Source organism: Suncus etruscus, chromosome 6 (genome assembly GCF_024139225.1).
Source record: "Suncus etruscus isolate mSunEtr1 chromosome 6, mSunEtr1.pri.cur, whole genome shotgun sequence".
NCBI classification, from domain to species: Eukaryota; Metazoa; Chordata; class Mammalia; order Eulipotyphla; family Soricidae; genus Suncus; species Suncus etruscus.
In genome coordinates this window covers 31,962,752-31,988,454 of record NC_064853.1, presented here as the reverse complement: position 1 = coordinate 31,988,454, position 25,703 = coordinate 31,962,752, and the positions used below count along the sequence as shown (strand labels likewise).

Here is a 25,703-nt window from a genome sequence, read left to right as displayed (position 1 = left end):
GTACTACCTGGTATACCTAGAACCTAGTGTGGTACTGTAAATATAGTTATTTGTTTGACTATTTTCTTTTTTGGGATAGAGATACCTGCTGTTGCTTGAAATTGTTACTCAGAGAATACCCTTGTCAGTCTCTCAGAGAAAATATGTTTGAGACTATCATATTCATAGTTGTATGCTCAGCCCTTATTATTTTAACAGGTATGCAGTGTAATGGACCTTCAGTTAATATTTGTTAACTGCTAGGCACTTTCATACACTTATTTTACCAGTCATCCGTCTGAAAAGCTCTTCTCTGCCTTTGCCCATTAAAATTCTCGACTTTTTTAAAATACTCGACTTCCAAGCCTAACTCACATGCCACAGGCTCTCTTCTGTGAAGTGGTTTTTTCATGTAGAATACTTAGAGGAACCCTGATTGGACAAATGTAAATCTGTGAATCTCCTGAAATTCCAGTTCTCAAAAATTTGGTAAAAAGTGAAAGTGTGAGATTAAGTGAAATAATGATGTGAAATCATGATTAGAACATAGATAGGTGCTTAGTAAATACCAATGCTCATTTGTTTCTGCTATATTGATTCATTCCTAGGTATACAGTAGTTCCTGAATAAATATTTCTGGAATGAATAGATATATAAATTAATGTTTAGTACTACTAGCTTTTATTTTGTTTGGGCCATATTAGGCAGCACTCAGCAGTTACTCCTGGCCAGCTCTTTGTTCAGAAATCACTTCTGGCAGGCTCGGGGGACCAGATGGGATGCTGGGGATCGAACCCAGGCCCTTCCCAGGTTGGCTGCATGCAAGGCAAACGTCCTACTGCTGTGCATCACTCCTATCTCCCCCTTAGTAGCCTTTTTATATTATTTAATCTCTCTCTCTCTCTCTCTCTCTCTCTCTTTTTTTTTTTTTGGACTACATCTGGTGGTTGCTTAGGGGCTCTGCCTGGGCTTCATGTCAAGAGACTATAGTGTCAGTGGTGCTCAGGGCATATTCCCTGCTCTGTGCTCAGGGATTGGGCTGGACTTGAGGACCTTATGTGGTATGAGGGATTGAACTCAGGTCAGTTGCATGCAAGCAAGTGCTTATTAACCCCTGGGCTATATCTCTGCCCTCATTCCTATTTCTGCCTTAAGTTGTAAAATTTGTTTTTGTTTTTGGGTCACACCTGGAGGCGTTCAGGGGTTACTCCTGGCTCTGCACTCAGAAATCGCTTCTGGCAGGCACGGGGGACCGTATTGGATGCCAGGATTCCAACAGGGATCTGTCCGGGGTTGGTGGTGTACATGACAAAAATGCCCTACTGCTGTGCTATTGCTCTGACCCAAGTTGTAAAATTTTGAGGATAGGACTACCATAATTTTTTTTTTTTTGTGGCTTTTGGGCCACACCCGACAGTGCTCAGGGGTTATTCCTGGCTCCATGCTCAGAAATTGCTCCTGGCAGGCACGGGGGACCATATGGGATGCCGGGATTCAAACTGATGACCTTCTGCATGAAAGGCAAACGCCTTACCTCCATGCTCTCTCTCCGGCTCCAGGACTACCATAATTTTTATACCATAATTTATAGTTATGGGATTTTCTCACAATGGATGCTATATAATTATTTATTGAATGACTAGAAAATAATTTAAATACTATCTACCTATCATCTATCTATCAATCATCTATCTATCAATCAATCAATCATCTTTTTTTTTTTTTTGGTTTTTGGGCCACACCCGGTAACGCTCAGGGGTTACTCCTGGCTATGTGCTCAGAAGTTGCTCCTGGCTTGGGGGACCATATGGGACACTGGGGGATCGAACCGCGGTCCGTCCAAGGCTAGCGCAGGCAAGGCAGGCACCTTACCTTTAGCGCCACCGCCCGGCCCCTCAATCATCTGCGCCACCGCCCGGCCCCTCAATCATCTGCGCCACCGCCCGGCCCCTCAATCATCTTTTTAAGTTTCTTTTTAGCTACACCTGACCATGTTGAGGGTTTATTCCTGCCTCTGCATTCAGGAGTTACTCTGGCAGTGCTCAGGGGACCCTAAGAGATTCTGGGGATCAAACCCAGGTCAGCAGTGTACAGAGCAAGCACCTGCTTGCTAGCTTTCTAGCCTTATTGTACCTCATTTTTTACTTCTCTTTGTTCTACAAATAGGGCTATAATGGGTAGATAGTAAATAATGAATGGTGGCAAATTACATCAACCTGAACTTCCTATTTTCTTTTTTGGCTTTTGGTCTAAACCTGGTAGTTCTTTGGGGGCTATTCCTTTGATCCTGATGGTGCTCAGGGGCCATGCAGTGTTAGGAATCATAGCTGTGCCTCCTGTAGCAAACCATGGAGGGCTATCATTCCAGCATGTTGGGCTATTTATTCTAGCCCCTGACCCTCTTGTTTCCTTGTTATTTGGAGTCAGGTGCAATACCTGGTGGTGCCTACTCCTGGCTTACTCCTAGCTCTGAATTCAGGGATCACTCTTGGAGAGGGACTCTAGGGATCACATGGGTTGCCAGGAATTGAACCAGTTAGCTATGTGCAAGGCTACTTAGTGCCTTATCTACGGTATATCTGTCTCCCCAGCCCATTGAGCTTCCTATTTTCATGTTCATTTTTACCAGAAATGAACTGTTCTGTCTCAAAAGTGTTTTAAGTTTTCCCCACATTAATGACCTTCACATTTACTATCTTTTTTTTTTTTTCGTGGAAATATTCGCTTTATTCGGTGGACAAAACTGAAGTCCAAAGACTCAGCTTCCGTTCCAGCCAAAAAGCACACATTTACTATCTTAACATCTTTTCATCCTTTTAGAAATTTCTCTCCAAAAATTATTTGAGCTATTTGAGTCCCTGGCCCATTGAATTAAAATAAACACCTTTTTGTTTATTTGCCTTAAACTTTTACTTTTCTCCTTACCCATTTTTTTTTTGTTTGTTTGTTTTTGGGTCACACCCGGCAGTGCTCAGGGGTTATTCCTGGCTCCAGGCTCAGAAATTGCTCCTGGCAGGCACGGGGGACCATATGGGACACCAGGATTCGAACCGATGACTCCTGCATGAAAGGCAAACGCCTTACCTCTCATGCTATCTCATGCCCCTCTCCTTACCCATTTTAACACTTTATGAACTAACATCATTCCTGTGTAAGCATCTTCATTTTCTTGCTTTCTTTCTTCCTGTGTATCCAATTTGACAAAACTCTATGATTATACTAATACTTGACTCTCTACCTAAGCACAAAATATAACTGGAAAAACAGTTATGTTGTCATTTAAGTTGGTAAATTGGTGATTATAATCCTCAAGAAGGAGTTTATTAGAATTGATAGTCAATTCTGTAATGTTTCCTTAGTCTACTCACTATTTACAAAAGCTTTAGGGGTGTGATTCCTGGTGGTGGTGCTACCCCCCCCCCCTTTTTTTTGCCACACCCGGCAGTGCTTGGGTTATTTCTGGCTCTGTGCTCAGAAATCACTCTTGGCAGGCTCAGGAGAAATATATGGGATGCTGAGGATCGAACCCTCGTTGGCTGTGTGCAAGGCAAATGCCCTACCCTTGTGCTCCTGACCACTCACTCTTAAACAATAATTAACTGGCTGGGAGGATAACTTAAAGGGTAGTAGTGTTCGTGATCTGCAGGTAAGAGCCCTGCACCTCATGGTCCCTTCAGCACAATTGGGATTGACCTCCCAGTCCCTTGCCAAAAGTAACCTCTGAGCACTGCTGGGTGTGGCCCCAAAACAATGTTTCAGTTTTTTTTTCTGTGGGGAGGGGCAGATTATTGTATGCTAAGATTATTGTATGTATTCTGGCTCTGTGCTTAGTGTATACTCTTGACGGCTGGGCCAGAGTGAGGGTCTGGGGGTTGGGGCGTATTCAGTGCTAAGGCTTGCAAAGGATTGGCAGCATGTAAGGCCCCACCTACTTACTGTACTACTTGACATTGTCTTTATCTTCTTAATTCTCAGTTTACATCCATATTTCTTGTTTTAGAAAGGGGAAAAGAAAAAAAAAAAAAGGGGAAAGGAAGATAATTAGAGAACTTCTATAAGCTTTCATTGTATTATCTTTAAATGTTCCCACATAATTTGCCCTTCTATTGCCATGGATAATCTGTTCCTACATTTATCTACTGTCAACCCCTACTTGAAATGAGTTTGTTTTTTTTTTTTTGGTCACACCTGGCAGTGCTCAGGAGTTGCTCTTGGCAGGCTCGGGGGACCATATGGGATGCCAGGATTCAAACTGTGGTCTGTCCTGTGTTGGCCATGTGCAAGGCAAATGCCTTACCGCTGTGCTATCGCTCTGACCCTCTTGAAATGAGTTTTATTCTTGCAATTATCCCTTCATATTCCTGAACTAGTTTTCCTTTTCCATTGGATGCTTCTCATCAGTGTACAAACAAGCTGTAATATTTTCTAGCTTAAAAAAATTTGTTAGCCCTACATTCCATTCCTTCTCATTCATTCATTGAAATCATTTTTTTTTTTTTTGGTTTTTGGGCCACACCCATTTGATGTTCAGGGGTTACTCCTGGCTAAGTGCTCAGAAATTGCTCCTGGCTTGGGGGGACCATATGGGATGCCGGGGATCGAACTGCAGTCCTGATCCTTGGCTAGCGCTTGTAAGGCAGACACCTTACCTCTAGCGCCACCTCGTCGGCCCCATTGAAATCATTCTTTGACTCAACAAGTTGCATTTCATTTTTAGAGGGTGAGGGGGTGCAATACCTTGCAGTGCTCAGGGACTACTCCTGGGTATGTAGTTAGGGGTCATACCTGGCTCTGCTCAGGAACTAAGCCTGGTGGTGATCAGGTGATCATATGACCATATGTGGTATTGGGGATTTGAAACAGGTTCATGGCCACCATTGCATGCAAAGAAAATGGTTTAATCTTTGTATGATCTTTTTTATTTTTTTATTCTTGGTCACACCTGGCTCTGCGCTCAGAAATCTCTCGTGGCAGGCTCGGGGGACCATATGGGATGCTGGGATTCGAACCACCGTTAATCCTGAATTGACTGAGTGCTAGGCAAACGCCCTACCGCTGTGCTCTCTCTCCCGGCCCCTCTTTTCTTTCTTTTTTTTTTTTTTTTGGTGAATATTCTTGGGAGCAAGAAAAAGGTAGCCTACAATTTTTTATTTGATTTTTATCCTAATAGAGTGAATCAATAAAATAAGTAAAACTTGTATCTTTCTTTTTTTGGGGGGGTGGGGAGGGGTGTCACACCCATCAGCACTCAGGGATTACTGCTGGCTCTACACTCAGAAATTGCTCCTGGCAGGCTCAGGGGGACCATATGGGATGCTGGGATTCTAACCACCGTCCTTCTGCATGCAAGGCAAATGCCCTACCTCCATGCTATTTCTCTGGCACCTTTCTTTGGTTTTTGGGCCATACTCAGAAGTGCTAGGTGTTACTCCTGGCTCTCTGCTCAGAAATTGCTCCTAACAGGCTCAGGGGACCATATGGGATGCTGGGGGTCGAACACTGGGTCTGCAGTGTGCAACGCAAATGCCTTATTCGCTGTGCTACCGCTCTGGCCCCAAAACTTGTAGTATGATTTGATGTATGATACTGTATGATTTGTAATTGTGATAAAATACTCTGAAGAAAATAAACCAGGCAGGAGATAGAGAGCAATAGGAGTTATGTTTTTGGATAGATAGCAACGTGGTAAGCTTCCTACCGTGGACCTGTCCTCCTGGCCCTCATTTCTGTTGTTTTTGAGTATCATTCTCATACTTTGCAAAACTGAACTTTTTATATTTACTTTCTGTTTGTTTCTTTCTTGGTATTTCCTGTGTCATTAAATGACATTACCATTCACTCCTTTAGTTAGGCCAAAACTTGGTAGGAGTCTTTGATTCTTTGTTTTTCATGCCAGGGATCCAGGGCGTCACTCATGCCAGGCCTGTGCTCTCTCTGTAAGCTGTATTCCTGTCTCCTTTTATTCTTTCTGTTTGTTTTTGTGGCAGAGTTTGTGGCTACTTGGAACTCTGTGCTACCAATCTCCTCCCAGGGTGGTGGATAGGGGATTGTGCTGTGACAGGGATTGAATTTATAGCTCCCACAGCTACCCTACTACCCTGGGTATGAGATGTTGGGGATTGAACCTGGGTTGGCTGCCTGCAAGGCAAATGCCCTACCCACTGTGCTATTGAGCTGGTCCCTGATAGGTTTAATTTTTTTTTTTTTTGGTTTTTGGCTCACACCCAGCGGTACTCGGTCTACTCCTGGCTCTGTGCTCAGAAATCGCTCCTGGCAGTGTCAGGGGTCTCACATCATATGGGGTGCTGAGGATTGAACTCGGGTCCGTCCAGGGTCGGCTGTGTGCAAGGCAAACGCCCTGTCGCTGTGCTATTGCTGTTAAGCATGCGCTCTAACCTTCGTACTCTCTCTTGGTTCCTATTATAGCATTTTATCTGTACCATCTTAAATGAAGCCATCCTTACTAATGGTGGCTCTCAGAAATAGCAGATAGTGTTTTTTGTTTGGTTTTGGGCCACACCCAGCAATGCTCAGGGGTTACTCATTACTTTGCACTCAGCAATCACTCTTCTTGGTGTTTGGGGGACCATATCGGATACTGGGGATCAAACCTGGTTGGCTGTATGCAAGGCAAGTGCCTTACCCATGTATTATCACTCCAGCCCCAGCGAACATTTTTTTTTTTTTTTTTTGGTTTTTGGTTTACAATGGCAGTGCTCAGGGGTTACTCCTGGCTCTATGCTCAGAAATTGCTTCTGGCAGGCTCGGGGGGACCATATGGGGCTCTGGGATTGAACCACTGACTTCTGCATGCAAGGCAAATGCCTTACCTCCATGTTATCTCTTCGGCCCCGTGGACATTCTTTAATTCTTAATTTCTTGGAGATTAAAAACCACATAATTGGGGTTGGAGAGATAGCATGGAAGTAAGGTGTTTGCCTTGTATGCAGAAGGACAGTGGTTCAAATCCCGGCATCCCATATGATCCCCTGAGCCTGCCAGGAGCAATTTCTGAGCTTAGAGCCAGGGGTAACCCCTGAGCACTGCCGGGTGTGTGGTGTGACCCAAACACCAAAAAAAACAAAAACAAAAACAAAAAAAAACCACGAAACAAAAACCCCCACATAATTTAAATTAAAAACCACATAATTTTCTTATTTTTATCTGAAACAGAGGTTATATAATATTGTTCAATAATCTTTAATGATTCATCTTTAATGATTGAGGTCCTTTTGAATGTTCTCAAAAGCAGAGTTTAATGGTTTGTAAAAAAAAAAAAAGCAGGGGCTGGAGAGATAGAATGGAGGTAAGGCTTTTGCCTTTCATGCAGGAGGTCATCAGTTCGAATCAGCGTCCCATATGGTCCCCCGTGCCTGCCAGGAGCAATTTCTGAGCCTGGAGCCAGGAATAACCCCTGAGCACTGCTGGGTGTGACCCAAAAACCACAAACAACCAAAAAAAAAAAAAAGAACCCAAAAAACTAGAAGTTGGGCCCGGAGAGATAGCACAGGGGTGCTTGACTTGCATGCAGCTGCCCAGCACCCCAGATGGTCCCCCCCCCCCAAGCACCATCAGGAGTGATAACTGAGCACAGAGCCAGGAGTAAACTCTGTACATTGCTGGGTGTAGTCCTCAAAACAAAACAAAACAAATAAACATAGGTTGTGTTCAGAATGAAGGTGAAAATCATATATGGTCAACATCGCTGATTCTACCATAACCCAAAATCTGATTATCATTCTTATTTTGGTTAACAGAAATTTAGAGCCTTACAGCCCGGAGCGGTGGCACAAGCGGTAAGGTGTCTGCCTTGTCTGCACTAGCCTAGTTGGACCACGTTTTGATCCCCTGGGGTCCCGTATGGTCCCCCAAGTCAGGAGTGATTTCTGAGCACATAGCCAGGAGTAACCCCTGAGCGTCACCAGGTGTGGGGGGGGGAAGAGAGAGAGAGAGAGAGAGAGAGAGAGAGAGAGAGAGAGAGAGAGAGAGAGAGGAGAGAGAGAGAGAGAGAGAGAGAGAGAGAGAGAGAGAGAGAGAGAGAGGAGAGAGAGAGAGAGAGAGAGAGAGAGAGAGAGAGAGAGAGAGAGAGAGAGAGGAGAGAGAGAGAGAGAGAGAGAGAGAGAGAGAGAGAGAGAGAGAGAGGAGAGAGAGAGATTAATTTAGAGCCTTAGAGTCGTCTTCTCTCCTTGTAGTTTCAGAGTTTGGGGCCTTTAAATGCAAGTGAAGGTCCTAGGTCAAGAGCCGCTCAGATCTGGACAAGCTTGTTTTCCTTTGCTTGTGGCAGAGTCAGTCTTTGGCAACCCCGATACTTCTCCTTCAAGTCTTGATGGCTAGTAAGAGCAAGTCTTAACTTTTCTTCCTTCACAGCCTAGCCAGGTAGAAGAGGAAAAAAAGCAAGAAGAAAGTAGAGAAAAGTGATTGGTCTAATTGCTTTCACTTAATAATCTCTGTAAAGAACTGTGATACAAGATGTCCACAGGTGTTTTGACTTAAAATTATACTAGAACATATACACTTTGCATTTAGTGAAAGTTTTTTAAATGTTGCATCACCACCACCATTATCTAGTTCCAGAACATACTATATTTTGCTTTTGAACTATGCCCTACAGTGCTATGGGGCTACTTTTGGCTCTGTGCTCAGGGATCTCGTGGGGGATCATGTGGGCTAGGGATTGAACCCGGAACTCCTGCACACACAGCAGGAACTCCAGATGGTTGAGCTTTCTGTACCCAAAACATTTTTATTTTTTTTTAAATAAGTCACACCCGGCAGTTGGGGTGGGGCATGTGATGATAGAGATTGAACTCAGGGCATCTCTTGAACTATTTCTCTGCCAGACCTAGATTTATTAATTTTTAACTGTAAGTAGTGTTCTTTTGATCAGCAGTTTAATCTATTACATAATTGACCCCTAGGTTATTTTTTATTTTCCTTACTATAGTGTGGTAGGAAATATTTGTGTAGTTATCTCCTGGTACACATGTGCAGGAGTTTCTCTTTCTGTATATTATTTCCAAATTGCTTTTATAATGATTGTACCAATTTGTACTTTGACCATTTTTTTTCCTATGTCCTTGCCAACACTGGGTGTTTTCAGGTTATTACTTTCTGTTGATTTACTCGGTTTGGCATCTCAGTATTTTAAAGTCATTTTTCTGATTTAGTGAAAATGAGAATTTTAATTTTTTTTTTTTTTTTTTTTTTTTTTGGATTTTTGGGCCACACCCGTTTGACACTCAGGGGTTACTCCTGGCTATGTGCTCAGAAATCGCCCCTGGCTTGGGGGGACCATATGGGACGCCGGGGGATCGAACCGCGGTCCGTTCCTTGGCTAGCGCTTGTAAGGCAGACACCTTACCTCTAGCGCCACCTTCCCGGCCCCAATATTTTTTAATGATTGTTTTCTTCTGTCACTTCCATATTTACTTGTTTGCTTTCTTTATTTTGAGGTGCCAGGGATTGAACCAGAGCTAATGCAAGACATTTACTTTAGCCTGGGCCATACCCTAACCATTTGCTTCCTTTTTTGTTGTATTTGCTTTTTAAAATATTGTTATGAATTTATTTATTTATTTATTTTGGTTTTTGGGCCACACCCAGCAGTGCTCAGGGGTTACTCCTGGCTGTCTGCTCAGAAATAGCTCTGGGCAGGCACAGGGGACACCGGGATTCGGGATTCGAACCAACCACCTTTGGTCCTGGATCGGCTGCTTGCAAGGCATACGCCGCTGTGCTATTTCTCCAGGCCCTGTTATGAATTTTTTAATTGATAGAGTTTAAAAATATCTGAAAGAGCTGGGGGGTTAGCTCACAGGATTGGAGTGCATATTTTGTATGTGGGTGGCCTGGCCTGGGTTTAATCTTAGCACTGTGAGATCCCCAGAACATCACCAGAAAAAACATCAGAGAACCAAGCTGATAGCTCCAAAACTAAATCAAACAATATAGAAAAGTCTGGGCCGGAGAGATAGCATGGAGGTAGGGCATTTGCCTTTCATGCAGAAGGTCATGGTTCGAATCCCGGCATCCCATATGGTCCCCTGAGCCTGTCGGGAGCAATTTCTGAGCATAGAGCCAAGAGTAACCGCTGAGCTCTGCTGGATGTGACTCAAAACAAAACAACAACAAAAAAAAAAAAAAAAAAGAAAGAAAGAAAAGTCCGATTTTGGAATTATGCTAGGTTTGAATTATCTTAGTAGCTTAGTTGAATTTAAAATGAAGATAAGAATGTGTTTTACAAAGCCAGAGAGATAATTCAAAGGGCTGAGTGTTTGCTTGTAGGAAGCCTGGATATGTTCCCTGATATCTAATGGTATCCTGAGCACAAAACTGGTAGTAGCCTATAAGGACCACCAAGTTTGACTAAAATACAGCAAAAAGGGGGACTATGTATTTTGCAGTTTTTTTTTTTTTGTATTTTTTTTCTCCTTTCCTAGCAGTGCTCAGTAAATTTGCCCCCCCCCCCCTTCAGTAGTACTTGGCTTGGTAGTTCAATGCACTGCTGGTGTGGTCCCACCCTCACTTAAAAAATGTTTATTTTGGGTAATAATAGTTTTAATAGTGTTAAAGTTCTTGTCATCTCTGGTTTGGTCTTCTTCATTCCCTCAATTCCCTAAAACTTTTACCCACCCCTCAAAACCCTCATCCCAACCCTTTGGGTTACATCTAGTGTATTCAGGAGTTATTTCCTGGTTTGATGCTGGGGTGAGTCCTGATGTTGGGAAAACATGGTGCAGAGGCTCTTACTCGGCATGCCCCTTGTTCTTTGAGCTATTGCTCTTGCCCATTATATTTAATTTTATTTTATTTTGGTTTTTGGGCTACGCTTTGTGTACTCAGGACTTACGCCTGGCTTTGTGCTCAGGAATTCTCCAGGCATGCTCAGAGGACAATTTGAGATGCAAAATCGCTCCTGACTTGGGGGACCATGTGGGACGCTGGGAATCGAACCTCGGTCCATCCTAGGCTAGCACGTACAAGGCAGACACTTTATCGCTTTCACCACTACTCCGGCTCCCTCTCTGGGATATTTTTTAAGTGATTAAATCAAGTTTTAAAATGTCAGGGCCAGAAAGATAACATGGAGGTACGGTGTTATATGCAGAAGGACGGTGGTTCAAATCCCTGCATCCCATATAAACCCCCGAGCCTGCCAGGAGCGATTTCTGAGTGTAGAGCCAGGAGTAACCCCTGAGTGCTGCCAGGTGTGACCCCAAAACAAAAGAAAACAAACAAACAAACAAACAAAAAATGTCTTTTTTGGGGCTAGAGGATAGTACAGCAAGTAGGGTATGTGACTTTGCATGCAGCCAACTTGGTTTCAATCTCCTACATCCCATATGGTCCCATGAGCCTGCCAGGAATACCATAATTCCTGAGTGCAGAGCCAGATTAACCTGTGAGTACAGCTTGGTATAGCTGAAAAACAAAAGACAGAAACTAAGTCTGGTTTGTAGTAGAACTGACTGTTTCTGTGTTATTTTGTTTGTTGTTTGTCACTGCTGTAACTCTAGTAGAATAGTTTTGGATTTTTCTTCTTTCCTTTATTTTCTCTATTATTTCAGAATGAGTGTTGGGCATAGTTGTGGTACTAAGGTTCTACTCCTGGCTCTGGCACATTTCTAGTGATGCTTGAGGAAATGTATGGTGTATGGATTTCTTTTGGGGGGGGGGAGCCCACACTTGGCTGTGCTCAGGGGTTAATCCTGGCTCTGCGCTCAGAAATTGCTCCTGACAGGCTCCGGAGAACATATGGGATGCCGCATATTGAATCCAGGTCCATCTCGTGTAAGGCGTAAGGCAAACACTCTACTGCTGTGTTATCACTTTAGCCTGGAATTAGACTTGGGCCTCCTGCATGCTAAGCATATGCTCATCTGATTGAACTCTTTCCTTGACCCTTCATTTTCTTTTTTTTTTTTTTTTGGGTGGGATACATGGGGACCACAAGAACTATGTCAAATGGTGCTAGATTGGGAGGGGCTGTACAGGGGTGGGGATGAAACTGAGGGGTTCTACAAAATATATTTTCTGCCACTTGAAATAAAATTTTTAGGTGGACCTCTTTTTCTGTTTATTTTATTTTTTGGCCACACCCAGTAATGCTCAGGGGCCACTCCTGGCTATGCACTCAGAAATAGCTCCTGGCTTGGGGGACCATATGGGACTCTGGAGATCGAATCTTGGTCCATCCTAGGTTAGCCATGTGCAAGGCAAATGCCCTACCACTGTGCCACCACTCTGGCCCCTTTTCCTGTTTTTAAACTTTTTTATTAACAGAATATCACTCAAAACAACTGAATGATCTGAATCACTATTTAGGCCCAGCACATCATTTTATTCTTATTCTTTTGGTTTTAAGGCCACATCTCGGTGCTCAGGGGTTACTCCTGGCTCTGTGCTAAGAAAGTGCTCCTGGTAGGATACTGAGTTGAATCGGTCAGCTGTGTACAAGGCAGACACTGCTGTGCTATTGCTCTGCCCACAAGAACATCATTTTGTTGTTGTTTTTGGTCCACACCCGATGATGCTCAGGGGGTTAACTCCTGGTTCTTTGCTCAGTAATCACTCCTGGCAGTCCCAGGGGACCACATAGGATGCTGGGGATCAAAATTGGGTCAGCCTCATGCAAGGCAAATGCCCTACCTGCTGTGTCCCCAGAAGACATACTTTTGCCAGCAATTCTAGAAACTTCTGTGTGTACCCATCCTAGTGTTGGCTTTTCCCTCACTTTAAAAATAACTACTGTGGGCCCGGAGAGATAGCACAGCGATGTTTGCCTTGCAAGCAGCCGATCCAGGACCAAAGGTGGTTGGTTCGAATCCCGGTGTCCCATATGGTCCCCCGTGCCTGCCAGGAGCTATTTCTGAGCAGACAGCCAGGAGTAATGCCTGAGCATCGCCGGGTGTGGCCCAAAACCCAAACCAAACCAAACAAAACGAAACAAAAAACTACTGTATTTTCCAGCGTATAGACGACTTTTGAAACAAAAGGTCAACCGAAAATCGTGGGTTGTCTTATACGCTGAGTATATCCCGAAAAATGTTTCAGTATGCCGCTAAACGAAAATTGTCTGAATATTGCCACAAAACGAATTTTCCAACTCGATCCTGCACCAATCACTGCCTGGCTGCTCAGACCGCCTCTCTAACTCAGCCAATCAAAGCAGGCTTTTGATGCATGCAAATTAGACAATGTTCTGGACCGGAATCTACACTGTCAAAAGCCTGCTCAGATTGGCCAGAGTCAGAGAGGAAGTCTATTACAGTATAACCTCTGAACCTTTGCTTTGTTGTGATTTGCTCACTGTGGTACATACAGTTGCAGCACTGGAATGTTCTGTCTGATACAGCGAATATAGGCCTAAACCTATGTTTTAACTGCAAAATTAGGAGGTTTTCTTATACGCTGGCAAATACGGTACCATCTTGGTCAGGGTTGTGCCTTAGTGGTAGTGCACTTCTTGCTTTATGTGTATGTGACTGTCAAGACTTAAGTCCCTTGATGGGTTAGAATCCTGGCATTGCTCTCCTTCTTACATCACCTCCCCCAATGTATTCCATCCACCTCCCCCAAGACTGAAAAACACCCCCTAAATAGCATCATACTGACTTAAGTAGTCATTACCTAATTATGCATTTCCCTAGTTATTACAATTGTTTTTTGTCTTGCCTGTGTTAATAAAACTCGATAGGTTTAATTTTTTTTTTTTTTGGTCACACTGGGAAGTGCTCAGGGCTTATTCCTGGCCTGGAGGGCAGGGATTACTCCTGGTAGTAGTGCAGTGCTGGGGAATTGAGCCAAGGTCATGTACCTTAACCCTTTTACTATCTGTGTTTTATTTTTGGGGGAGGGGTCACCTGTTGATGCTCAGGGGTTACTCTTTTTTTTTTTTTTTTTTTGGTTTTTAGGCCATACCTGGCTGTGCTCAGGGATTACTCCTGGCTGTCTGCTCAGAAATAGCTCCTGGCAGGCATGGGGGACCATATGGGACACCGGGATTCGAACCAAACACCTTTGGTCCTGGATTGGCTGCTTGCAAGGCAAACACCGCTGTGCTATCTCTCCGGGCCCTCAGGGGTTGCTCTTGGTTCTGCGCTCAGAAATTGTTCCTGGCTTGGGGACCATATGGGATGCCGGAGATTGATTAGCGGTTGGACCATCCTCCTGGGTCAGCTGCATGCAAGGCAAATGCCCTACTGCTTTGCCATCACTCCAGCCCCCTTTTTACTATCTGATACCAAAACTGGCAGAAATTGCACCTAACAGGCTTGGGGAGACATGGAAAACTGGGGATTGAATCTGGGTCCGTCCTGAGTTGTCTGCGTGCAAAGCAAATGTCTTATTGCTGTGCTATCTCTTTGGTCATCAAAACTAGACATAGTTATCTTTTAATTGATTGTGTTATTGTTTATCTCTTCCTTAAAATTTATTTTGTTTTGTTTTTGTTTTTGGATCACACTAGGCGGTGCTGAGGGGTTACTCCTGGCTCTGTGCTCAGAAATTGCTCCTGGCAGGTTCTGGGGACCATATGGGAGGCTGGGAATCTAACTACCATCTATCTGCCTTAGGTCAGCTGTGTGCAAGGTGAACACCCTACCGCCCTACCGCTGTGCTATCTTTCTAGTCCCTCTTCCTTAAAATTTAAATGTTGAGGGCCGGAGAGATAGCATGGAGGTAAGGCGTTTGCCTCTCATGCAGGAGGTCATCGGTTCGAATCCCGGCGTCCCATATATGGTCCTCCCGTGCCTGCCAGGAGCAATTTCTGACCCTGGAGCCAGGAATAACCCCTGAGCACTGCCGGGTGTGACCCAAAAACCACAAAAAAAAAAAAAAAAAAAAAAAAAAAATTTAAATGTTGAAAACCTTTAATTTGACCTCTGAGTTTCCCACATGCTAGGTTGGATACTTAATAGTGCATTTTAGTGTTTCTGTGTCCTGTTTTATAGTTAAGCAAATTACAGCTGGATGCAGAGGCTTAATCAGTTTTAGTTCCTTTAGCAGAGTTGTGGCTAGTAGATTATTATTTTAGGAGGCACATCTGCCTGCTTTTTGCCTTTGGGTTGTTGTTTTTTTTTTTTCAGTCACTCCTGGCTCTGCTTTCAGAAATCACTCCTGGCTCAGGGGTCCGCTCTGGATCAGCCGTTTGCAAGAAAAATGCCCTACCGTTGTGCTATCACTTCGGCCCCTAGTTGGAAATTGGAGTACCATACCATGGTGGTGCACTTGCTTTGCTTGCAGGTAACTCAGGTTTGATTCCTGGCATCCCATATGATCTCTGGAGCCTGCCAGGAGTGAACCCTGAGCACAGATCTGGGATTAAGCCTTGAGCACTGCTGGGCACCGCCCCCCTCCCCCACTTCCAAAAAAAAAAAAGGGGGAAGATGTTTACCCCTTCATTTGTTATTTGGATCCCAGTAGGATAGTTCATAGAAAGGCCCATGGGATGGCTCAGTGGCTGAAACCACCAAACTGCCTCGTTGGCATTAGGCCGTGAGTTTGAGCCCAGGTGTTCTCCACATGTGCTGAGCACTGGTCTTGGTGATCCACTGCCTAGGATGCTACTGCCTCAGCAGCATTATTTCTATTTATTTATTTATTTATTTATTTATTTATTTATTTATTTATTTATTTATTTATTTATTTATTTATTTATTTATTTATTTATTTAGTGTTTTTTTGGTCACACCCGGCAGTGCTCGGGGGTTATTCCTGGCTTCAGGCTCAGAAATTGCTCCTGGCAGGCATGGGGGACCACATAGGACTCTGGGATTCGAACCTATGACCTCCTGCATGAAAGGCAAACGCCTTACCTCCATGCTATCTCTCCGGCCCTCAACAGTATTATTTCATTTTATTTTTTGGTTCTTTGTCTCTGGCCCATGTCTTGGTTTCTTTTAATTGGAAATGGTATTTCAGGAAAAACCGTCTAGGTGCTGAGGCATTTTCGTGCCTTTTTTCTTGTTTCTGTTTTTGGGTCACACCCAGCAGCACTCAGGTTATTCATGGCTCTGCGTTCAAAAATCACTCCTGGCAGGCTCGGGACCATATGGTATGCTGAGGATCAAACTCAAGTCGGCCACATGCACGGCATATGCCCTGCCCACTCACTGTGTTGTTGCTCTGAACCCTTTCCTTGAATTTTTTTTTTTTTTTTTTTGGTTTTTGGGCCACACCCAGTAACACTCAGGAGTTACTCCTGGCTATGCGCTCAGAAGTTGTTCCTGGCTTGGGGGACCATATGGGACACGGGGGGATTGAACCTCGGTCCGTCCAAGGCTAGCGCAGGCAAGGCAGGCACCTTACCTTTAGCGCCACCGCCCGGCCCCTCCTTGAAATTTTTGTAATTGACTTTGTGCTAGGTCCTTCTTTAATGCTTCGCCTGAAATGTTACTTAGCCTCAGGATTCACCTGCTGTGGAACTGAAGGTCTTTCAATTTTTTCCTGAGTATGTATTTTGCTCTTTGCTTTCTCAGTTGCTCTGTCTGTACACACAGGTGTTTTTAATTGCCCTGATTTTCCTCCAGAAACGTTTTCCTTTCTTTGTCTCATTTGTAATCTTTTGTTCAAGTGACTGGGTGTTTTTTTGAGATCATTTTACAGTTTTTTGAGCAATGCCTGTTTCTTTTCACCTTGATCAGATTCTGAGTTAAGTGAAATAGAGGTGAGTATTGTTATAGTTATTCAGGGAGCCCTAGGCAGATCTCAAATGACTGAAATAATGTTTTTTGGGGAGCCACACCCTCTGGTGCCTGCAGTGGATAGTATGGTCTTCCTTAACCTTTGTATTATTTCTCCAGGCCAGAAACAGATTTTGCTAATTAGGTCTGTTCTCCTTCTGGATGTGGGGCCAGGGTCATGTTCCAGGAGTGTGGAGTGATAACTTTGAGGCTGCTCCATATTAATGAGTGGGTGGGAAAAGGGTGAGTGAAAAATGCCATTTTTTTTTTTTATCAACTTTCCAGTTGATGAATATTGCATTCCCTCAGTGCTGTAAATTCTTGACTTTTTTTCAGTTCTGACCATTTCTGCTTGATTTTCAGTGTTTCAAAATTTCTATTTCAGGGGGTTGGAGATATGATAGTATAGTGGGTAGGATGCTTGCCATGCACGCAGTCAACCGGGGTTCGACCCTCAACATCCCATATGGTCTCCCCAAGACTGCCAGGAGTGAATTCTGTGTGCAGAGCCAGAAGTATCCCCTGAGCACTGCTGAATGTGGCTCCCAATTCGCCCTCCCTCTAAAATATAATTTCTGCTGGAGGAGCTGGAGAGGTAGTACAATGGGGAGGGCTCTTGCCTTGCCTTGCATGTGACAGGCCCAGGTTCCATCCTTGGAACCTATATCATCCCCTGTCCACTAGGAGTGATTCCTGAATAGAGAGCCAGGTATAAGCACAGCTGGATATGCCCCCCCCCCCAAAGGAGGAAAAACAAATTCTGATTGATGGATGTTAGTGTGGACAGCATACTCTACTGTTTTACAACATTGCCTTTTTTGGGTTGTTGTTTGTTATTATTTTTTTGGGGGGGGCCACATTTGGTGATGGTCAGCAATTACTCTTCACTCTACACTTTGGAATCACTTCTGGCAGTGCTGGAGGACCATATAGGATGCTGGGGAGTGAATCAGAGTGGACATTCATAACTGCTGTCCTATTGACATTATCTTTTATTTGATTAAATTTTTGTTTCTTGATACTAAATGATATTGAGGATAGTTTTATATGTCCTTTTACCATACTTACCTTATCTTGAAATGTCTTCTCAGACTTTTATGGGTTTTTTTTTTGGGGGGGGGCACATCCATTTGATGCTCAGGGCTTACTCCTGGCTAAGCGCTCAGAAATTGCCCCTGGCTTGGGGGATCGAACCGTGGTCCTTCCTTGGCTAGCCCTTGTAAGGCACACACCTTACCTCTAGCGTCACCTTGCTGGCCCCAGACTTTTATGTTTTTTTTTTTTTTTTGGTTTTTGGTTTTTGGGCCACACCCGGCGTTGCTCAGGGGTTACTCCTGGCTGTCTGCTCAGAAATAGCTCCTGGCAGGCACGGGGGACCATATGGGACACCGGGATTCGAACCAACCACCTTTGGTCCTGGATCCGCTGCTTGCAAGACAAACTCCGCTGTGCTATCTCTCCGGGCCCGACTTTTATGTTTTTAATTGGTATGCATTTTAAATTATTTAACTGTCAAAGATCTTTATATGCATTAATATTTATACATGTATGCTTTGCAAGTATTCTTGAGTTTTTTTTGTTTTGTTTTGTTTTTGAGTCACGCTTGGCAGCGCTCAGGGGTTCCTGGCAGGCATGGGGGACCACATGGGGTGCTGGGATTCGAACCACCGTCCCTCTGGATGTAAGGCACATGCCCTAGCTCCATGCTATCTCTCCAGCCCCTTGTTTTTTTTTGGTTTTTGGGTCACACCCGGCCACACTCAGGGGTTACTCCTGGCTCTCTGCTCAGAAATCGTCCCTGGCAGGCACGGGGGACCATAGGGGATGCTGGAATTCGAACCAATGACCTTCTGCATGCAAGGCAAATGCCTTACCTTCATGCTATCTCTCTGGCCCTCCCCCCCCTGTAGTCTTAAACATTTATTTTTAATTAAGCCATAATGATTTACTAAGTTGTTCATAATAGAATTTCAGGCATACTGTATTTCAACACCAGTCCCACCATCAGTGTAAATTGATTCTTTAAAGAGTCTTTGTGGTCTAGGCCTTCCGTGTTTACCGCACGCTGTGTCCTTTACACTGACTGTGTAGAAACAGTAAGCCCACCCCATACACACATAGCTCAGGCCCTTTGCCTGGTCTATATTGTGAATGGGAGACATGGGATTAAAAAGAAAAGTTTTGGATTCTACTCCTGGCCTGAGCTTAAGGGTTGCTCCCAGCAGTGCCTGGTGAACCATGTGGTGCCAGGGAAATCCTTTGAGCTCGCTCTCCAGCCCGTACATTTATTCTTTTGAAATAATTCAATTAAAATTGCTTTCGTAGTGTGTGTGTGTGTGTGTGTGTGTGTGTGTGTGTCACTCCTGGAAGGCTTGGGGTCCACACGGGATGTGTGTGTGTGTGTGTGTGTGTGTGTGTGTGTCGCTCCTGGAAGGCTTGGGGTCCATATGGGATGCCGGGATCAAACCCAGGTTGGCTCTGTGTACGAGGCAAACACCATACTGCTGTGCTATCACTCTGGCTCCCATATTCTTGTAATTTTTTTAGAATTTTATTTAGATCCATGATTGTTCAGACTGAAGTTTTTTTTTTTTTACATTAATTTCTTTTTTTTTTTCATTTTTATTGTGATCATAATGGCTTACATATCTTTCACAGTAGTATTTTAGGTACATATTAACATTGAATCAGGGGAATACCCATCACCAAATTTGTCCTCCCCCCATCCCAGTTCCCTTTCTGCAACCATTATATACCCCACCATCACCCCCCAGGCTGCTAGAGTAGGTGGACCCCTCTTTGTCTAGCTTACTATTAGTGGTCATATATCTGTTTGGTCCTGGTATCCTCCTTTGTTTCCCTCTCTATTTAAGAGGCGGAGCTAGATAAATCGAGTTATGTGCTTTTGTTTGAAGGAAAGAAAAGCAATAGAATGGGGTACAAAATAAGAAAAAATAAAAAATAAAAAAAAGTCAAATACTTTGAAAATGGGCGGAGACCTTCTAGAGGCTTTCAACCTCAGTTTGAGAGAGGACATGAAAAAGGTAATTGAAACACCACAACAATACAGAAAGAAATATCAAATTAAATATCCAGTGAGTACTACAGCAATAAAGACAAGCACCTCACAATAGTCTCGGTTCTGAAATCAAATCATGCCAGAGTGCAAAAAGAAAGAGAAAGATAAGATAAAATAAAATAAAATGAAATAAAATAAATAAAATTGGAGATAGCATCTTCAATATCTACACACAAATAAAGACATCAAAAAAATCGATCAACCAATAAATAAATGTGTGGAAAGATTATTTTGTGTTTTTTTTTTTTTCCTTTTTCCTCCTGCATAGGCACATTAAGTATTGGGGATATTATCGAGAAAATTCCCTTGGCCTAGGAGTTACAGGGTTTCTCCACCCCTGAAGTATACTGTCATGGGATTAACTGTAGACTCCTTGCATGATCATTTACTCTCCCCTCGGTGTGGTGTATGGAAGACTTCTGCTTTGTCTTGGATGGTAAAATCAGACCTCTGTATCTAGAGATCTTGGTGACTGTGCAGCTCAAGGAATGGAGCTTATGATGGAGTCTTTCTTTGTGGTTCTAGGAGTTCTGCTTCTTCAGTGTCGTTTTATTCCATCTTCTATAATTGGTGGTCTTGGACATAATGTTGCTTCTAGGATGGAGCCTGGGATAAAGTCTTTCTGAAAGACCCGTTCAGTTGCGTTTGTCTCAGTCAGACCTCTGGAGTTGGAGATCTTGTTTGTTGAACAGATCGTAGACCAAAAGCTAGGCTAGAGTTTTTCGTTGCTGTTGTTGTTGTTGGTCCCGGGCAGACTTAAAATATATATATAATCTCATCTCTCTTTATCAGATTTAAGTTTTTTATATATATATATATAAAACCTCATCTATCTTTCTATATATATTTCAAGTTTTTTGCCTTTTTTTTCCTGTTCACTTTCAGCAGTACTTGGGGTTTCTTTCTGACTCTGTGCATGGGGATCATTCCTGGTAGGCATGGGGTGGGGGATGACCATATGTGGTTCTGGGAATTGGACTCTGGCAGGGGTCTCAAACTCGAGGCCCATGGGCCGTTTGTGGCCCTTCGTACAACATTTTGTGGCCCTGCCCTAGAGGAATCTTTTTTGTTTTGTTTTGTTTTAGTTGTTTGGGTCACATCCCCCAATGTTCAAGGCTTACTACTGACTTTGTACTCAAAGATCACCCCAACTTTGCCTCCTGCGGCCCCAGGTAAATTGAGTTAGAGACCCCTGCCCTACTGTCTCTCTGACCCAGTAGAAAAATTTTAAAATACTTGGTGGTTCTCAAATTTTAATGTGTTTCAGAATCACCTGGAAGGTTTATTACAGCAGACTGCTAGCCCTTTTCCCCCAGAATTTCTTATTTAGTATTTCTGGAGTAGGGGCTGAGAACTGGCATTTACAACAATTTCACAATTTGTTGCTGTTGACCTGTGGCTCATGCTGTTAGAATCACAACTCTGTATCCACTTTGATCTTTTCATTATTGTTAAGGATATGATTCTTTCCTTTAGAAGGTTGTCTATTTAGTTTTTTACTTTTTACTAAATCTACTTCACCTTCTGTTTTTTTTTGGGGGGGGGTTGGTTTTTGGGCCACACCCGGCGTTGCTCAGGGGTTACTCCTGGCTGTCTGCTCAGAAATAGCTCCTGGCAGGCACGGGGGACCATATGGGACACCGGGATTCCAACCAACCACCTTAGGTCCTGGATCTGCTGCTTGCAAGGCAGACACTGCTGTGCTATCTCTCTGAGCGAGCCCTGTTTTGTTTATTTTTTTAAGGACCACATCCATGGTAGGGAGTGGATCCTAATGCCACTCTGGGAATGCTCACTCAGAGTCAGACCATGGCCACAGGGAGCTTGGTCACGCTTGATTTTTGAAGTGCTAGCACCTTCAGAGATGGAACTCACATTTCTAGACATATATATGCTTTATCTCTCACCTTATAATACTACCTAGTAATACTATCGGCTCTTTAAGTAAGCTGTTTAGTCTCCTTGTCATATAGGAGCTGTTAAAAAGTTCTTTGACTTTCAATTTTTTTTTTTTATAGCTTTTTTTTTTTTTTTGACTTTCAATTTTTGTCAGGGTTGGGGTGTCTGGACCCATCCAGCTCTGCATGGGGCCTTAGGGGTGATTCCTGGCAGTTCTTGGGGAACCATTTCTGGTTTTGGGGATTGAACCTGGGGTCAGTCACATGCAAGGCAGACATCCTAACCCCTGTACTATCTCTTTGTCCTTTGGTTTTCTCTCAGGTTAAGTATATATACATCTTCTGGTTGTTATTAGGAATTTCTGTGCTTGTTTCATTTGTAAACCTGTGCCTACTTTGTACCTACTCTGGTACCTGGCTTGATAATCATATCAGAGTACAGATTCCCAGAGGACTTGCTTGGATGACCTCCTACTCCCTACTGATTGAGCCTGGGATGATCTTAGTTTAAGAAGTAAGAAGAACTCGGGGCCAGAGAGATAGCATGGTGGTAAGGCATTTTCCTTGCATATAGAAGGACAGTGGTTCGAATCCTGGCATCCCATATAGTCCCCCGAACCTGTTGGTGGCGATTTCTGAGCATGGAGCCAGGAGTAGCCCCTGAGTGCTGCCAGGTGTGACTCAAAAACCAAAACCAAAACCAAAAAAAAGGGAGTAAGAACTCATTTTTAAGGATTCAGTGGTATTCCAAATGGAGTTTGATCCCCTTATTTGAATAGAAATGGGAGTGAGAACACAATGAAAAGGAGGGAAACTGGTAAGGAAGCACCAATTCCAACATTCTTTTCTCTCTCTCTCTCTCTCTCTCTCTCTCTCTCTCTCTCTCCTCTCTCTCTCTCTCTCTCTCTCTCTCCCTCCCTCCCTCCCTCCCTCCCTCCCTCCCTCCCCTCTTTTCTCCCCCCCCCCCAGCTGTATTTCTTCTGGGACTTATTTGCTTCATTCTCTTATCCTTAATAACTTCTTGGGTGAATTCAGTGTTTTCTCACATTTAGAAAAGTTCAGTCTTGGCTTGCTCTTCAAGCTCATGTTCTCCCTGGCACACATATCTCACTTGCTTGTCTGTTTCTTTGCTTATTTCCATTCTGGTGAAGCTTGTGTTCTCTCTTAAACATTACTTCCTCTCTTTTCTTTTTTTTTTTTTGGGGGGGGGAGAGGGTACACTCATTGACACTCAGGGGTTACTCCTGGCTCTGCGCTCACAAGTCGCTCCTGACAGGCTGGGGGGATCATATGGGATGCTGGGATTCAAACCAGGGTCTGTTCTGTGTTGGCTGCGTGCAAGGCAAACATCTTACCACCGTGCTAACGCTCCTGCTCCTCTTTTCTTTTCTTATGTCTTATTTTGTTCAATAAAGACTGCCTTGCTTCACTGAAGAAGAAAGAAGGAAAGAAAAGTTTAGTCTTGTTGAGTAAAATAGGCAAAATACAGAAGTTAAGATACTTAATATTTTTTTTATTATTGGGCCATACCTAGCGGTGCTCACTTCTTCCAGGCACAGAGAACCATTATATAGTTCTGGGGATGGATATTCAGTCATCTTTGTGCAAGTTGGTTTTGCAACTACACTTAGCAGTACTTAGGGCTTATTCTAGACTTTGCTCAGAAATCACTTTTGGGGGACCAGTTGTGTTGCTGGGGATTGAACCTGGATTGATCACATGCAAGGCAAGTTTCTTAGCCCCTTTGCTGTCCTCTCTGACTCTTGTTTTTTATTTTAGAATCTTGATATTTATGGATTTATTCAACTTGTGCATGTACATTAGTTTAATTACGTGTTTTAGGGATATGTGCTTTCTGAAATAATTGCTTCTGTAAAAGTTTTAAAAGTGCCTATTTTAAAAGTCATATTTTTATGGGGCCAGAACAATAGTAATAGTGGGTAGGGTGCTTGCTTTGCACACAGCTGACCCAGGTTTGATCCCTAGTATCCCATATTGTCTTCCTGACCCCTCCAGGAGTGATTCCTGAACATAGAGTCAGGAGTAAACCCTAATTACTGCAGGATGTGGAATCCAAAACAAAAAATTAAACAAAAATAAATAAATGAATAAAAAGAAAAGAAAAAGGGAAAAGCACAAGAAGTTTATGTTTAACATTCTGTTTAGTTTATATTTTCTCTGCATGATTTGACAAAGGGAATCTGGAATAAGAATAGCCATGATGGGCCCGGAGAGATAGCATAGCACAGCAGCATTTGCCTTGCAAGCAGCCGATCCAGGACCAAATTGGTTCGAATCCTGGTGTCCCAGATGGTCCCCCGTGCCTGCCAGGAGCTATTTCTGAGCAGACAGCCAGGAGTAACCCCTGAGCACCGCCGGGTGTGGCCCCCCCCCCAAAAAAAAAGAATAATAAAGAAAAAAGAGCCATGATCCACCCACCATCATTTTTCCTTTTCTATTTTCTGGCTTCTTTGGTCCATTGTAGGGATTCGGGCTTTCCTCAAAATTAGTGCTGAGCTGTCCCTTTGTTGTTTGGTGAGTTTTAGTTTCTGATTAAATCTGGTGGAACAGGTGTCTATAGATAGACACCCAAAGTACAGTCTCTTTTGTTAAACTCGTGTTAATTTTGGGATGAGACTTTTTCTTTTCGTGTTTTCATATGGAATAGCTACTTCGATATATATATGTATATATACACATATTTTATATTCATATATATTATATACATACATATATATGTATATATATTTTTTTGGTTTTTGGGTCATACCCGACAGCGCTCAGGGGTTACTCCTGGCTCTGTGCTCAGAAATCGCTCCTGGCAGGCTCTGGGGATCATATGGGATGCTGGGATTTGAACCACCTTCCTTCTGCATGCAAGGCAAACACCTTGCCTCCATACTTTCTCTCTGGCCCCTACTCTGATATTTTCTAAGGCCTCTCACTTCTGTCTAAAGCTTCTTGTCTGGGCCAGAGAGATAGGCAATTAAAAATCACTGTCCAGGGGCCAGACAAGGCAGGGGCACATGTCTTACATGCAACCAAGCTAGGTTCAGTTCCTGAAACTCCTTCTGCTACCCTAGTCCGTGCCAGGAGTGACCACAGAGTGCAAAGCCAAGAACAAGCCCTGAGCACAGTTGGTGTTGCCCTAAAACAATACAAAACAAAAAAAAAAACCCAATGTACAATGGGAGACATTGGTGGAGGGAAGTGGACACTAGTGAAGGGATTGGTGTTCGAACATTGTTGCTTGAAATTCAGTTGTGAATAACTTTGTAACTTATTCATGGTAATTCAATAAATTGAAAAAAATTAGTACTCTGGGATTGGAGATTGTACAGAGGATAGGATACTTGCCTTGCACCTGACTGACCTGGGTTCTGTCCCCTACACCCCATACAATCACCCAGGCTCCAGCAGGTATGAATTCTGAGCTCTCTATAAAGCCAGGAGTAAGATGTGGGCATAAGCTGTATGTGGCCAGAAAACAAAACAGACAACTGCAAAAACAAAACAAACAAACAAACAAACAAACCCTAACCAACAAAAACCCTTTAGTCTGAAGAGAAATGACACAAAATGGTATAGTAAACAGTTGTTTAAGAGACAGTTAGTTTTGATTCCCGGTAAGGGAACCAAAAAAAAAAAAGGCAATTAGTGTCCTGTATCCTTCATAGTGTTCCTACAGTTGTCCTACATGGCATGCTTAAGCATCATTCATTAAGAAATATGCTCTTTAGGGGCTGGATAGCACAGTGGTAGGCCATTTCCCTTGCATGGGACTGCCCCGGGACAGATCTGACTTCGATTCCTGGCATCCCATGTGGTTCCCCAGCCTAACAGAGTGATTTCTGAGCGAAGAGCCAGAAGTAACTGCTAAGTGATGCTGATGTGGCCCAAAAACCAAAAAGAAAAAATAAAGAAATATGTCCTTAGTTTTGGATATTGAGCAGGCAATATACAATATTGGCTTTTCTTTTGAGGGGCAGGGTTGTTTTTGAGTCACACTGACTGCTCAGGGTTTAATTCCTGTTTCTGCACTCAGGGATTATTCTTGGATGGGCT

The 25,703-nt window shown here is 43.5% G+C and overlaps 1 protein-coding gene and 1 pseudogene across 2 annotated transcripts in view; both read left to right on the top strand.

Moving 5' to 3' along the window:
* The window catches only part of MAST2 (microtubule associated serine/threonine kinase 2), a 163,713-nt gene that overhangs the window by 11,264 nt on the left and 126,746 nt on the right, over positions 1-25,703 (top strand). The window lies entirely within an intron of this gene.
* Positions 18,705-18,825, top strand: LOC126012647 (uncharacterized; annotated as a pseudogene).